This window comes from Myodes glareolus, chromosome 20, assembly GCF_982192425.1.
Source record: "Myodes glareolus chromosome 20, mMyoGla1.1, whole genome shotgun sequence".
Classification (NCBI taxonomy): Eukaryota; Metazoa; Chordata; class Mammalia; order Rodentia; family Cricetidae; genus Myodes; species Myodes glareolus.
In genome coordinates, this window is record NC_142045.1 from 6880759 (window position 1) to 6894571 (window position 13813).

Here is a 13813-nt window from a genome sequence, read left to right on the forward strand (position 1 = left end):
ACAGACAGTGAGATGAGCATGCATGACAATTTCCCATGGGGAAAAAAATGCTGTTTGTGAAATGATGAAGAAATGAGAGCCCCATGTCCATGGAGAAAACTAGGTTGCTGGTAGGACTAGAGAGAGTAGTAAGATCTCTGGGAATTTGTAGAAAGTTGAGTAGGTTTGGGAGGTTGGAAAAAGTCTGTGATTTGGGGATGGGGATTTGGCTGGTAGAGTACTTGCCTCCTGTGCACATGTGAAGATCTGGGTTCAGTCTCTATCACCGAAAGAGCTGGGCACAATGGCACATGCCTGTGATCCCAGCACCAGGGACATGGATATAGGAGTTCAAGATCATCTTTAGCTGCATAGCTACTTTGGGGAGATCAGCCTGTGCTACATAAAACCTGTATGAGACCGAGGGGTGGGGACAGAGACATTTCAACCCGTATGAGACCGAGAGGCAGGGTTCGAGACATTTCAGATCTGTAGTTTTAAAAGTCACTCTCATATAGAACAGTGGTCATCAAACTTTGTAAACCGTGTACTTTTATGAACACACTATTTTAGGAGATCAGCATGTAACTCAGTGCTTCTGTACCACCCATGATGCTTTGGATTTGATCTCCATACCCCAGAACTGGGTATGAAGCCATACACCCAGGATTTAGGAGGCTGACACAGGAGATGCAGAAGGCCAAGGTCATCCTCAGCTGTGTCGTGAGTTCAAAGTCAGCTCGGAGCTGAGGTTTAAGTTTGTGACTGCTCGACCCTATTGCCTTTGTTCCTGTGGGAGGACGGCAAACTGTGGTAGGAGCACAAGGCAGAGCAACATCAATTATGCCATTGCCAAGATCAAGTCCTCTCTGCGATACATTTCTGATGACCTACCATAGCTCTTACCAGCTCCCACCCCTTCAGAGTGGCTCCATTTACCCATAGTATCCACCTGGGGACCAGCCCTTTAACACGCGGACCTTTGAGGGCGCCTGAGATAAAAAACCAAAGGTTTCTGGTATGGATTGGTAGAGACAAGATTGGAGAGGGTAGTAGTTACGTTTATTGTAATAATCTGAGTAAGGGATGGTGAGAGCTTAGAACAGGGCGAGGAGGTGATGCAGAAAGACGGGGCATTTCCACGCACAACGGCAAAGACTTATTGTGGGATGGAGGCTGGGTTAGCGATGAGCTAGCTGACAGTCAAAGAGCGCACAGTTTAGCCTGGAGTAATTGCCTTGATGGTGTTAACTTTTATTTAGTAAGTGTTTCTTTTAAATTTTGGAAGAAAAATAATAGGAAAAATTCTAAGTCATTTTTCGCCATGTTTGATGATTGCTTTGTGAGAGACGTTGTCTTTAGTGCCCAAGGCTTCTGCTTCATTTGTCCTTGGCGATGCTGGAGCTTGAGCCCAGAGCTGGTGCCTGCCAGGAAGGTGTCCCACTGCTGGTGTCTATCCCAACCCATGTTTGTCTTTGTCTCTTCCCGGAGAATTCCTGCCGAAAGCCACCACGCCAAGGCCCCACTTTCTCTCTCTGGGACTGAGCAGCCTCTAGGCTCTCCAGGTTGAGTACAGCTTGTATCGCTCACAGCCTGACCGGGATCCACGTGCAATACTCAAGACTGACCCTTTTCAGGGTCTTTCTTTAGTGTGTTTGTGCAACCATTTGAGACTAATTCTCAGCCGGCGACACTGAAGGTCACGTCAGGTACAGATGTCCGCACGTGCACATGCGAACGGGAGGTGTCAGCCTAACCTGCCTACCACAGGTATCTTCTGTGCGTTCCCAGAGAAGCACCTGGAGTTCCTCACGAGGTGAGACTTTGGCATGGTGCTTATCACTAGGGAAATGTCAGCTGCTACTACTAATTTTAAAATCCTTTTTATTGATTTGTTGGTTTTTTTAAAAAAAAAAAAAGCTGCCACTTTTGGTGCTGGGATGTGCCAAACACACTGGATGCAAAGCCTCTAGGAGCTAACTTCACATGTGAGTGTGTATATTGAGATCTTCAAAGCAAATTCCTTCAGATCTGCTGAAGCAACAGCGTATAAGAGAACTGGGAACCAGTGAGCTGCCGAGAGCCGTCCCAGAATTAAAAGCTGGCTAGAAAGAGTCTGGAATACTAGTCAGCGTGGAAACAGTTGATGGTAGGCTCACTCAGCAGTCTGGTGCACCTGTTAACATAGGTAATCTTTTCTGCCTGACTTTCTTAGCTGTGGAAATTGGGAAGCCGGCCCACACTGGTACCTGGGTAGCGATCCAAAACCATGTGGGGATTGCTTCTTTTTCTTTCTTCTCTTTTTTTCCTTTCACTTTTTTCTTTCTTTCTTTCTTTCTTTATTTCTTTTTTTTTTACAGTGACATTTATCTTTATTGAAAATACAAAGAGCCAGGCGGTGGTGTCGCACACTTTTAATCCCAGCACTTGGGAGGCAGAGGCAGGTGGATCTCTGTGAGTTCGAGGCCAGCTTCGAGACCAGACTGGTCTACAAGAGCTAGCTCCAGGACAGGCTGCAAAGCTACAGAGAAACCCTGTCTTGAAAAACAAAAAAAAAAAAAAAAAAAAAAGAAAGAAAGAAAGAAAGAAAAGAAAATACAAAGAAAAACACAATAAATTTTAAACCATTCCGCATCTCCTTACACCAACACCTTGAGTTTATTGAGCACGTTACCGTCCACACATGAAGGCTTCACAGTGGCAATGCTCATGCGAATCCCAGTTTGCACCGTGCTTCTCTGACTGAGCACAAACACGTCACACTTCTTCTGTCTTCCACACAGTGATTCTCATGGCGGTACATGCCATCATTTCATTTGCACGCTTTCTTTAACATGCAGATTTTCTCCATGTTGTTGCTACTAGTTATAATGCAGACGTAAACATTCTCACACATTTGTATTTTTTATCATTCTTTAGTTTAAAAATAATGGGAGCTCATGGGGCAGAGAACACAGTCCTTTAAAAAATTTAAATTTACTTTAATTGTGTGTGTGTGTGTGTGTGTGTGTGCATACATGTGGCACACACAGCACACATGTGGAAGGCAGAGGACAGCTTTCGGGAGTCCATGCTCTCCTTCCACAGTGGGTTCTGAGAATTAGATGCAGGTCTCAGATCTGTGGAGTGAGCACTCTGACCCACGGAGTCATCTCACGAGCCCGGTTTGGTCACTTTTATGACTCTTTATAAAAAAAAGTACCATATAGCAACTCCAAAGGGTTGTATCTATTTAAAATGCTATCTGACATAAGTATTGATAGTCTTCTTAAAAGTTTTTTTTTAATCAGAAGTAGTTTTGTTTAAAGTAAAAAATAAGTATTATCTCTTAAAAAACAAAACAATAAAACCAACCTGCCGTGGGGAGATGATTCCACAGCTCACTCAGGTTTGGGTGAAGTAGTGCTCCCCTCCCCTTAAGTTAGGGCACATGTGGAGGTGCCCATAGGCACACAGAGGAAGCTGGAAAGGGGGACATCTGGTCTATAGGTCACCCAGGGCTCATCTGGCTTCAGGGATTGGGGGGCTCCTGATCTAGACAGATCGGTGTCTCAGAGCTGTGTATATGTATATATATGACTAGGCCTGGAAGTTCTAGTCACAAAGTCTGGTCAGCGGCAGTGCTGGCGAGTGAGTGCAAAATCTTCTCATGATGCATTTTCTACTCATTCCCACTGTTCCACATGCTCTCTGGCTGTGGATCCTACTTTATATGCAAACATTTAACTATAAAGAGGGTTTTCCAGCATGCTTAAGCCAGACACTTAAACTAGCAATTTACACCTAAGCTAAAAACTAAATATAGCCCTTAGCATCAGCAAATATTTGACTGTTTTCTCTGTCGGCTCGCAACCCTTTTAAATTGCGTCGTAAACTCTGAACAATCTTTTGTACAGTGTTTAGTGCAGCTCTGATAGTAACTAAAGAATACTAGCAATAAATTATGTACACTGCAAAGGGGAAAGACGGTAAGTAAATCCACATTCCAAGGAATTCTAAAGGGAAGCATTTTAAAGTGTTGGTTTTGTAGAGGTAGAGAAGGTTCTGCCAGCTGGAGACCCGTACTATACACAGGTACCTCATAGGCTTTTAAAGACAGGTTCTTTCTGTAGCCTTGGCTGATCTCGAACTTGCTACATAGACCAGGCTGGCCCTGATGTCCTTGAACTCAGAGATCCACCTGCCCCTGCCTCCCAAGTGCGAAGACTAAAGGCAGGCGCCACCATACCGGCTATATCATAGACTCTTAACAGACATTCCTAACACGGCATGGGTATTCTGACTTATACCCAGTGTGGATGCTACCAGGAAGAGAAGATTCATTACAAAGGTGTCCTACCTTTACCGAGTGTCAGACACTTCAGAGAGTCTAGGAGGGGTTACCTCTCTTAATTGCATTGTATACGTACATACGTAACATTTTTCTTATGTTATTCCCATACATCACTGGGTCTGGGAATCGTGCAGGGTTAGAATTAGAAATTTCCACTGTCCTAGCATGTGCCAAACCTTAGTAACAAGGCACCCCAGACTCTGCACTCCCTTTACTGTGCCCCAAGTGATGATCTGGTTAGTCAGTGCGGACTCAGTCAGACACTATAGACACAAACACATCCATGAGACCACATAGCACTGGGGAGACTTTTTTCTTTTGTTTTTTAAGACAGGGTTTCTCTGTGTAAAAGCTCTGGCCTCAAACTTACAGAGATTCCCCTGCCTCTGCGTCCCGAGTGCTGCAATTACAGCCTTGTGCCACTGCTGCCCAGCTCTTTTTTTTGAAGCAGGGTCACTATGTTGACTAGGCCGTCCCTGAACTCACAGACATCCACCTGCCTCTGCCCCCATGCTTAACTGGAGGACTATAATCCGTAAGGCTAAATGCTATTTTTTAGAAAATAGTTTTTATAACTCTTGAACTCTAGGTCTAGAGGAGTGTGGTTGTTTATATATACAGATTTCTAGAAAGCCTTGGTAATTACTTTGGTGCGAAAGGGGTTTTTCTTAGATCATTTGTGATATGGCGCTGCTTGTGCTCAGAAACGGCTGCAGACCGCAGGGCCAGCAGCGGGGTCTCTGTCTCACTGTGCACACATGGCCTGGTGCTCAGCACTGAAGGAAGGGAGGGGGGTAGTCCCTGCTCAAGTCCAAGCTCCAGAGAGGGCAGCTGATGCTCATCGGAGCCAGCCAGCGAGGTGCTTATTTAAAACCGATGGAGGGGCTGAGGAAATGCTCAGGGGTTGAGTGCACTTGCTGCTCCGGCAGGGGACCTGGGTTTGGTTCCCAGCACCCAGATGGCAGCTCAAACCATCTGTCTTCCCTGTTACAGGGGATCCAGTGCTCTCTTCTGACCTCCGTGGGCACGGGATGCATGCGGCACACATGTGGATATGCAGGTCAACACCTGTACACAGGAGACAAAAACAAATGAATCTTAAAAAAGGAATCAAGACAAGAAGAGGGTTCAGTCAGCATAGTCTTCTTAGTTAGATTTCTGCTGCTGGGATAAATACCATGATGAAAAGCAGATGTACAGTCTGTCAAGGGAAACTGAGGCAGAAACCACAGAAGGGAAGGAAGAAGGCTACTTAATGGCTTTTCCCGGCTTGCGCCCAGCTGGCTTTCTTTCACAATCACCTGCCTCGGGATGGTGCCGTTCGTAGTGAGCTGGACCCACCCACACCAGTCGTAAATCAAGACCCTGCCCTCAGACGTGCCCACAGGCCAGTCTTATGGAGGTGTTTGACCTGAGGTTCCTTCTTTCCAGGTGGGTCCAGTTGACACCCAAGATCATCCTAGTCAGAACATTAGTCCCCGACCAGAGGGGCCATTTTCGGGCTCTTTGAAACCTTGGGGCTAGGTGAAGAAAGAGAAATTAGGGATCCTAAGAGTTTAAAGTGTCCTGCTGTACCCCATGTCCCAAGAGGAGACAGGGCAGTCCCCATCCCCAGGAGAAGTGGGTCCACGGCAGGAGCACCTGGGCAAGTGACCGCAGAGGGTTGGCAAGGATTGCCCCGAATGCTGCCGAGAACTCCTAGACCTGGGTGGACGCCTTTGTAGCAGGTGACTCTGAGCAGAGGCCTGTACACAGAGTCACTTGGTACTGCCCACGTCCCCAGAGCTTGGGAAAACGGGAGAAGGCGATCCTCAAAAGTAGCTGAAATTTAAAAAAATAAATTAATTAATAAAAAAAGAAGAAGTTGAGATGAAGTTTCCCAATCTGGGACTTGAAACAGAAAGATAAATGAGATTATATTCTTTGACGAAAGCAACTACGTAGACTGAAGATTACAAGCTGGCTCTTTTGTATGAAATGCGGTAATAAGCTTCAGTTTACCGTGACTAGGCCACTGCGCACCCCTAGAATGTGGGTGTGTGATCAGGGTTTGCCTTACCAGAGCTCCAGGATGAAAAGCTGGGAGTCACCTGAACATTCACCTGAGATGGGATTGGAAGCCAGGAGAAGATAGGGTTTGCTTTGGGTTTTTAAAGATTGTTCTGTTTTTTGGTTCTATGTATGGAACCCAGGGTCTGGTACATGTTAGACAGGACCTCCACCCTTAGCTCTTGACTAGATTTGTTCTTGATAGTGGGTTTATTTTTAAAATGATTTTTTTAAAAAAAAATTATGTGTATGGGGGGGATATATGAGCATGAAGGAGCTCTGGGATGCCAGAGGAGGACTTCAGATGTCCTGGAGCTTACAGGTTGCTGTACGCCACCCAGCATGGGCGGTGGGGACCAGAAGCCCTCCTAAAGTTTGAGTCATTTCTCCAGCATGCTTGTTCCTTTGATTTTGCAGGTCGGGTCTTATTATGTATCCCCGGCTAGATACTTGTTCTGTCGCCCAGGCTAGCCTGCCTGGAACCTACAGCCATCCTGCTGTAGCCCAGGCTGACCTGGAACCTACAGCCATTGGCTTCCTCTCAGCTCTGGGGTACAGAGATTACAAGTCTGCCCTGCTATGCCCTGCATGATTGCAATTTTGAAGACCCCGCTGAGAGTTTAGAATTTAGAGGCAGCTTACCCAATAAAGCTCTGTTTCTTTTCTACTTTTCCAAAATGCAGTTGAGTGAGTGGGGGACCTAGGCCCAGAGCATCAGCAGGAGCTAAAGTTGTCGCTACGAACTCCTCCTTGAGAAGCCTGAGGTGGCAGGGAACGAGGGTAGACCGGACCCCTGCCTTGTGCAGCTGGACCAGGCTGCAGGCTGCGAGGGTAAAACACGACCCTAAGAGCAGAGATGCCGGGACAGAGACAGCCTGCCAGCGCCTTGTGGGAACCGGAGTCAGAGAACTCAGCATAGGCAGAGGATGGGGAAGGACTCGCAAGTGTCAGGGGAAAACGAAAGGGGCCTGAGGCGGGGAAGAGGAGAAAGCCTTAAGCGGCAGCTCTTGGGGGATTTCTGATGCCAGCGGAAGTAAAAGCCACAGCAGCAGAAAGAGGAACTGGGCCTTCAGAAGGCTGTACTTCCCAGTGTCCTCTTCAAGTCCCCTCCCCCGAGGAGCAACCATATTAGGAGAAAGAATGGAAGGAAATGTCCTGTTTGTGCCTCAGACCTGACTTTGAGGCTTCTGAACCCTGCTGCAGTGGGGGTGGGGTGGGGAGTGGGGAACCTTTCATGTCCTGCTCTGAGGAAGGGGAGGAGCGTGGAAAAGGAGGAGAGCAACACCAGACGGAAGCTTCTAGAAACTTACTTCATCAATAACCTGATTCATTCTCGAGGTCAGTCGTAAAACTAAATGGTGCATCTAGGCCTCTAGTTGGCAGCTTGCAAACTGAGCGAGGATCTGAGAGAGAGGCTCTCAAGTTCCCAGCTGCTCTTCAGAAGCTGTTTGCGAAGGACAAATGCAAGCGCGTGGCAAGCGCGTGATTTTACTCCGTTTGGAGAGCCAGGCGTAGATTGCCACCACATTAAAATATCAAGACTGAGCCATCATGAGAACCGTCACCAGTCAAGAGCTGACACTTGCTAACATGTCCAGTTGTAGGGAAACATCACCCTGACTGTCCTGCAGGGTTCAGCTCGATGGCGCCGAGAGCATTCACACTGTTCTGCAGCCACTGCCACCACTCAACCGCCAGAAACCTTCTCGTCTTCTCCACACACAGCTCCCAGGGCCTGGAGCCATGGCTCAGCAGGGAAGAGCACCTTGCTCTTTCAGAGGACAGGGGTTCAGTCCCCAGCACCCACATGGTACTTAACACCAGTTCCCTGACATCCAAGGACCGCTTCTGACCTGTGTGGGCACCAGGCACACATGGAGTGCATATGTGTGTTGCGTGCATGCATGTGTGTGTGTAAGCAAAACGTTCACAAATATAAACATTAAAATTAAGAAAAGCTAGTCATTCCCTGTGCCCAGCTACTGGCAATGACCTCTCTACTTTCTGTATCTATGCGTTAACTAAGTTCCCTCCATACATGGAATCACACGATCTGTGTTCTTTGAAACTGGTTAGTGTAGCATACGAATCACCTATGTGTACACGTGTAGCATGTGTCAGCATTTCATTTTTAAGGCAGAACAAGACTGTACTTTTTGAGGGAAATGTATGTTATCAAAACCTTTCTCTTGAAAACTATCTCAGACTTGCTCCTCCAAAGGCTTAGGGATCACTGTGGAGGAGGGGGTGGGAAGAGTAAGAGGTCGAGACAGCTCCCAGGGAAGCAGTGTTTTCCAGACCTAACACAGGCACCAGAGTGCCTCAAGCTCAAGACAGACAGAATTCCAACACACAGAGGGAGGTGGGCACAAGTCTCACTCTATTTGAGGAGCTATTGGCAGGAGACAGCTGCTGGTAGGTCATGGTAGGTCATGCTCCAGTGCCTGGTCGCAGTCCCGGGAGTTTCTGGGCAGCACAGATTAGAGCTGATTTTTTTGAAAAAGGAGGACAATGTCTAGCTGGGCGGCTAGGGTCAGAGGCGGTGCTGGGAGCGAGTGTGACTTAAATGCTTTGTACAGAGTTTGCAAAGAATTCATTAAAACCGTGTGTCTCTGTCCTGCTTCATGCCTGTATCCAAGCTCTCAGGAGATCACTGTGAGTTCAAGGACAGCCTGACCTATCGTGTAGACTTTATCTCAATTTAAAAAAGAACTCAAAACATACATTTCCAAGTCATGTCTGAAATTGTCAGAGCGGTGAGCAGGTCTGCAAAGGGAGGCAGGAGGTGGCCTCGGGTTGTCAATGTCCAGGCCCTCTTTGCTGTCTCGATTGGGTCATTTTCTTGGTTTTCATCTTCATTTTTGTTTTCTTCTTGTTTAAGACAAAGCTTTAAGGGATTGCCCGAGCTAGTTTTGAGCTTCTTGTACTCAAGCTGTCTGCCCGGGTCGGTCTTCTGAGTCCCTGGAACTCACGTGTGACTGTACCTAAGACACTAAATCCAGACACTTTTCTCCGCTGGTGAATGGGATGGGGCACTTTTGTCCTGCCTCTCCACCTTGGGTGAAAATCCATGTGTAGGTAATCAAGAGGTAGTTATTGATCAGCACATGTCTGTGCCTCAGCCCTGACTTCCAGTGTAAAACCTGTTTGCTAGGGCTCAGTGTGTCACTCCATTGCAGAATGGCTGCCGAGCACATCCGAGGCCCTGGGTCCCATGCCCAGTATGCAATGCTAAGGGGGAAACCCGATTTCTGTGATTTCCATTGCTCCTTTCTGTAGCCCTTGGCTTTGCAGAGGAACTAATAATATTACCAGGGACTTAGAGAAGCAAGAACTGTAGGTGCTGTGACGTAAGAACTCTTCTACAGAAGACAACGCATAACATTTGGGAATGTGTTAGCCCTAGAGCGCACATGTGTGTGTGTGCGTGTGAGTGTGTGTGTGCATCTGTCTGTGTGTGTGCGCGCACGCGTGTGCGTGTGTGTGTGCGTGCATGCGTGTGTAGGTCTGTGTGTGTATGCGCGTGCGTGTTTGTGTGTGTGTGTGTATGTGTGTGTGCATATGTGTGTGCATGCTTGTGTAGGTCTGTGTGTGTATGCGCGTGCGTGCTTGTGTGTGTACGTGTGTGTATGTGTGTGTGCATGTGTGTGTGCGTGCATGCGTGTGTAGGTCTGTGTATGTGTGCGCGCACCTGTGTGTGTATGTGCATGCGTGTTTATGTGTGTGTGTGTGTGTGTGTGTAAGTGTGTGTGTGTGTGTAACTTTTTATAATCCTAGCTACTTGGAAGGCTGAGACAGGTGACCTGTGAGTTTAAGATCGGCCCGAGTTACGTAACACTGTACCTCAAAAAATGTTTATGGCTTCAGTGATGGCTCAGCAGCTAAGATTGAGGACTGCTCCTGTGAGAGAACCTGAGTTGGGTTCCCAGCACCCACACAGAGTGGCTCACAACCAGCTGTGACTCCAGCTCCCGGGGACCCAACACACTCTCTTGGCCTCCAATAGCATATGTGCTCATCTACACGCTCACACACACAAACATTTCTAATGTATATGTAGTATATTTATGTATATAATATGTAGAAATGTGTATCTGAAAGTATAGCTCATTGCTAGAATATGTATTTAACATGTGATAGGTCCTATCTTAGATCTTGAGTATAAAGATTCAATGTGAAAACATTTACCATTTGCTGATAGACTGTTGGTGACTTAGGGCACATGTTTTTGTTACTTCAAAATGTTTTATACTCATAGAGGTTACTTTTCATGTCTTATTCAATGGATAGTGATTAGGAATTCTTTACTTATCAACTCTACTTTGAGATTCTAAAATGAACACACCCAGACTGTGTGTGTGCGCACATGTGTGCACATGCGTGTGTGCCAGTCCTCTGCTCTCCTGTGATCTCTTGCGCTCTCAGGGTCGTGATGAGGCTGCTCCCGCACTTCCGTTCAGCCCAGTGATTTCAGTTGTGCTGTGAACAGTCACCTCCGCCCACACAGTTGCCACGGTAGGTTCTCACAGGGTTTCTCTCAACCCACCCAAAGTTATTTATATCACATTAGCTCTGAGATCTAATAGTTGTGTCTGTAAACTCCTTAAAACAAAACTCACCCCGGGCTCCCAGAAGAGGCTCTAGATTAGAGTCATCAGTGTGAGAAGAACATAGGTAGTGCTGGGGCTGCCAGCCTCACTCCTGCCTGCCCTGATTTCCTACTCTCAGGGTCTGTCCCTCTGTCACCGTAGCTGGAGCTAGTCTCTTCTTAAGTCAGCCCAGATGAAGGCCACCAGTCCTTCCTGGTGCTTCATGACTCGGACAGTATGGCGCTGTGGTTAAGGGTGGGGCCTGTTAGGCTGGTTTGCCTATTTGTTCAGAAATATTGCTGGAAATATTAATGGAAAGTAGAGGGGAGCAGGGACACCCGAGCATCTCACCTAAGGTCAACATCAGGACCACCCATCGTATGGCCTCCTGGGCTCATGCCTTCTCCCTATGTGATCCCTTACATCGGACGCCTTCCAGGTCAGAAGTAGGGCATTCGCCTAGCATAAGCAAAGCCCTGGGTTCCATCCCTAGCACTGAAAAATAAAAATTTAAAAAGATGAAGAAAAGGAAGGGAAGGAAATAAAAAAAATCTGCCCTGACGCTGGTACCACAGACCCCTCTAAAATACACGTCACTCTTCCCTGCTTTTGACTGTGTCCCCGGCAGCCCAGCAGGAAGTCCAGATTCTCAAGAGAGCCTCCAAGACTTTCTACACTGATTGCCGGCCACAGTTCTGGCTTTGCTCTATTCTTAGCCTTCTTCTCAACACAATCGTGTCTACTTGGAGCACACATAGGTGAGAGATGGTGAATATGGACAATGAATAATGAAGTCTGCCCGAGGAGAGCGTTGACTACAGTGAGAGCTGCAGAAGGCAAAGGTGAGAAAGCCGGGCCTCGCAGCACCGACCCCTGCCGTTACGACATCCATGCTTCTATACCTAGCTTTACCACTGTGCTGTTCTTGGCTGTGTCGTTTAGGGAAGCGTCATATAGTACACTACTGTGTTTATCTTAAGTGTGATTGTTTGTATTATGAGTAATCGCGTATTGGAAAGAAACGGACAAGTTACTGCCTGTAGACAGATCAGCACAGCAAAAGCGTGGAGTTGGCAGGTTTCGTGGGTTTCCAAGGAAGACGGTTCATTCCTGGTGTTTGAGATGGTTGAGAAGAAGGCTAAGAATAGAGCAAAGCCAGAACTGTGGCCGGCAATCAGTGTAGAAAGTCTTGGAGGCTCTCTTGAGAATCTGGACTTCCTGCTTGGCTGCCAGGGACACAGTCAAAAGCAGGGAAGAGTGATGTGTGTTTTAGAGGGATCTGTAGTACCAGCGTCAGGGCAGACTGCAGACAGAGACATTAGAGGTTCCCATCCAGCGTCCTGTGAGTGGAGGAAGGCCAGATGCTAAAGAGAAAACCCAGACTTGTTGTCAGGATTAAGAGGATGAGAAGAGTTGAGCATCATCAGGTTTGGTCCTGAACATTGCGCAAGAAACTGAAATAGAAGAAATGAGAAGCAGGGAGTGGGAAGGAAGGTCATTAAAATAGTTGTGAGCATTGTGAACTGGCGAGCTCACCCTTCCCAGGGAGAGCCCCTGTGTTTGCGGGAAGATCACACCCAGGAGAGTGTTGGGAGCTATTGGGGGCTGTGGACCCCCGGACCCTGAATTCCCTGTGAGCGGCTTGTTTTTCCTGTGTTTTCAGCTGCTTGGAGCAAACCAGCTTGTTTTCCTCTTCTGTGAGCAGCCTGCAGCTGCTCTGAGCATGAGACCCTGATGGCAGCCTGGTGGGTCTGCAGCTGAAGATTCCGAGAGCTGGGGCGTGGCCAGAGCCCTATATAAGCTTCTCCTGCGCACAATAGCACAATAAACCTTGCACTCTTGTATCAAGAGTGACCCCTGTCTCTGTCTCTGTCTGTGTGTGTGTGTGTGGTGTGTTTATATCTCTCACCCCAGTTTCCAGCTGTGTACTGACCTGTAGTGGCGCGGGGCTACAGGCGTCATACCGTATAGATTGTAGTACAGGACCATTTCGGCTTTTTACAAGAGAGTCAGAGAAGAGTTTGAGGTGAGATCCTCGGAGTCATTTGGTCCCCTGTGAGACAGAGAGAGGGCATAGCAGAAGAGAAGCAAGAATGGAAATTGGGGTTCCGTGTTGTTTTGAATGAGAATGGTCCGCAGTTAGTGGGACTGTCTGGGAGGACTTTGGAGGTGTGGCCTTGTTAGAAGAGATGTGTCCCTGGGGGTGGACCTTAAGGTTTCAAAGGCCCATGCCAGGTCTAGTCTCTCTAGTTCCATCTCTCTGATACTGTAGATCAGATGTGAGCTCTCAGCTACTGCACCAGCACCATCCCTGCCTGCCTGCTGCCCTGCTCCTGCCCTGATGGTTAGGAACTCACCCTGAACTCTACGCATGCCCCCACTGAAATGTCTCCTTTTGTAAGTTGCCTTGGTCATGGGGTCTCTGCCATAGAGTAGTAACTAAGACACGTTCTTGCCCTTCCCCCTTAAACATTCAATGTGTTTTTCCCTCTTACTAAATTTATCTGCACCTAACAGTAGAAATGACAGAATTTCAGACGGCCTGTAGCTTCTGGCACTGTAAGAGGCAAGCTGGTACTTTTGAGTTCAAGAATGTTCTCTTAGAGTTGACAGATCTGTAGCTGTAGGAAATACTAACGCTTGTGTGGAATCTGTTCACCTGGGTGTTCATCCGCAGGCCTTGAAATGTCTGCAGGAATCCTCCCAGGCACAGCGGCCAGCACAACACAGAGCAAAGAGAGTGCTTGCCTCAGCATCCAACAATGACAATTGCAGAATCCATCACTGTTAACCAAGGATGCTGTGATGTCTGAGATCCAGGTAGTTTCCAGTGGTGACAGGAAAGGGACCACAGGCGGGGCAG

At 47.6% G+C, this 13813-nt stretch overlaps 1 long non-coding RNA gene across 1 annotated transcript; it reads right to left on the reverse strand.

Moving 5' to 3' along the window:
• Positions 1–2613: 2613 nt before the first annotated feature.
• Positions 2614–7373, reverse strand: LOC146890108 (uncharacterized). Its single transcript, XR_014999383.2, has 2 exons — positions 7004–7373; positions 2614–5380 (listed from the first exon to the last, which is right to left on the reverse strand). It is a non-coding gene; the product is annotated as an uncharacterized LOC146890108 (long non-coding RNA).
• Positions 7374–13813: the final 6440 nt, after the last annotated feature.